We start from the raw sequence: 2,826 nt of genomic DNA, 5'->3' as shown, positions 1-2,826 counted from the left end.
GCTCTAAATAGATGTGAACTGAAAAAGAATAATGTGACAAATTTCAAACAAACACATTAATATGACAAATTTCACTACAAAAGTTCATTTTTGTCCACAAAATACAGTCCAGATTTCTCCTTACCACTTCCAGTCGAAGGTAACTCAAAACTTACAACTCTAAGAACGTCACATAAATTTGAATCGCCAAGTTAACACGCATCAAAGATAACATTCATTTCAAGGAAACATATATTTACATAACTGAAATTACAATTTCATTTAAAGGAAAGTACAAATCCAGTCGGCCCAATTCCAATCTCATTCCTTTCAGTTACGTGCTCTTTCTTTGCGTACAGTGACATTTATAGAAATCTCTGTGTCTTGTTCATAGTTAACCGACATCGAGCTTCAAGCATGCATGACAAAAATGTCGATTCACCACTCATTTCCTCATCGCTAACCACTCCCAAAAACCACATTTCACGCTGCACATATTGAATAGTCTACCTTTGTTCTTAATGTTCTTCTCCACCTTAAAGCATTTCAGAAAAGCATGTTTACACCATGGGCAAGGCCATTTGTTCGGGCATTCAGCAAAAAAAATGACCTTTTAGCCTACAGCTATGACAGATTCCATGATTCTTTCCTCTCATGGTAACCTGAGAATCAAACACCTAGCAAGATAAAACTTAACAAACCTGAGATTAAAAATCCCAATCCTCATATATATAAACAAATGACAAACCTCACGATACAAGCAAAGGACTCATGTCTACCATTCTTCTAAAACCAAAGCAAAAGTCATAGAAAAACCAAAATTTGGTTAATACTTTTATTACTTGTGAGTTTCACAAAATGTATATATAAAATTTGATTTTATCGACAATAAACCGTTTGTAAATATCAACCAAAAATAGGCTCAATCTCTCGGCCCAGGTTCAATGACGATGCTTCCAAGCTTGGCATTTCTAAGGTAATGTTCAATCCTGCATTATCTTGTAGCAATCATACTTTGCATTTAACTTAGTTTGAACACAATTTTCTGAGTTTGCACCTAATTCTTGTAGCTAACATTGGTTGACATATAAGTATCATATAAAACAATTTACCTTAAACACAATTAATACCAGCAGCATATAGAACAATTCCCCAACTAATTCTCTCCAACCATGTTTCAACTGGTTTTTTTTTTGTTTCAGACCACTCAATTTAATTTTTCTCCCATATATTACAATCTATTTTACAAAATTATTTATTATCGAGTAGTTTTTTCACGCCCAGCAATAATAGCACCAACGCCAAAGTATTATTGAAAGAACAAGATTTTGCAGCATATCGTGAACAAATCATGAAATGGGTATGGATCTTTCTCAAAGCATGGATTAAAAACCAAGTCCCAGAAAAAACAACATAAAATTACATAAACATTGCACACTCAAAATTTAAAAACCCATAGCCATGGCCAACATAAATTTCGTCCAACCCTCTTACAATTCCACCTTCGACGTTGTAATATTTGTGATGGGCTCTGCTCTGCCTTTCACTTATATGTATATATACTTGAGTTTTTGCAGATCTAGTCGGAAAAGATGGGTTGTGGCGTCTACGATTCAACGAAAAGCGGCCAGACTTCTTGCTGAAATAAAGGAAAGGTCGAATATTTCGACACCGTGCATTCCGTTGCAAAAGATGGCGTCTCTATCGTCGCCAGAGTAGAGTATTCGATGGGTTCTATGGAGAGAAGGAAGAATCCGAGTTAAATAGGGTTATTTGGGAGGAATTAGTGGCAGTTGGCCGGTTGACCCGGCCAATTTTTCAAAGTAGCCTTTGACCAATGAAAGAAAAAAAAAAGGCAAAATTATAAAAAACAATGAAAACGAAAAAAAATGAAGAGAATCCCAATTTTACCCTCCCTTGAAAACGAAGCAAGGCCGAAAGAGACGGGAAAATACTGTAGCACAGTCGACCCAGTCACCGACAAATAAGGAAAAATATGAGACCCACTTTCCTTTGAAGAAGGTAAGAAATTTATACAAAAAAAAACCATATTTATATTTTTATTTTTGGAAAAAAGTATGATTTTATACATATTTCTTGAGAAATCCTTGTGTAAATGTGGAATTTTGGGTTGTTATTACTTGGGAAGGAGTGGAGATCGCCGAAAATGGAGTTTTCCGGCGATCTCCACGACCGGAATACTCGTCCTGCCGGAAATGGCGACTCGGCACACCGTCTGGGCGCGCCCAGCCGCCCCCGACGCCCAGACGGCCCAGTTAACTGGGCCGTCTGGGCGACTTCCCCAGTCAACTGGGAAGCTGGGCCGGTCCGCCCAGTTGACTGGGCCGTTTTTTTTTTTTTTTCCGATAATTATTGAAGTTAATTAAATAATTATTAATGGCTTATTGTGTTATCTAATATGTTATTATTTATTTGAATTGGTTAATTTGAAAGTTTATTATGTATTTAAAATTATTATTAAATATAAGATGTAAATGTTATATTATTTATCGAAATATTTATTAGTTGTTAATTTAGATTAATTAATTATTTTATATTAAGTAATAGTAAAAAAATTAAAAGAAATAATATAATATTAAATAATGAATATATCTAAAGAATTGAAAAAAATATTTAAACATTTGTAAAATAATAAAAATAAGCAATTAAATTTGAAAAGTAAATTAGCAAAAAAAAAAATTTTAAAAAGCAATTAAAATAAAATTGTAAATATGAAATAAGCATTATGCGTAAAGAATTAAAATTAGTATTTAAACATTCATTAAAATTAAAAAACTAAATTAAGTGTTAGAAAAATAATTAAAATATTAAAATAAGCATTTAAAA

This window comes from Olea europaea, chromosome 15 (assembly GCF_002742605.1).
Source record: "Olea europaea var. sylvestris chromosome 15, O_europaea_v1, whole genome shotgun sequence".
NCBI classification, from domain to species: domain Eukaryota; kingdom Viridiplantae; phylum Streptophyta; class Magnoliopsida; order Lamiales; family Oleaceae; genus Olea; species Olea europaea.
The sequence above is the reverse complement of the archived record's forward strand: the minus strand, read 5'-3'. Positions refer to the sequence as shown.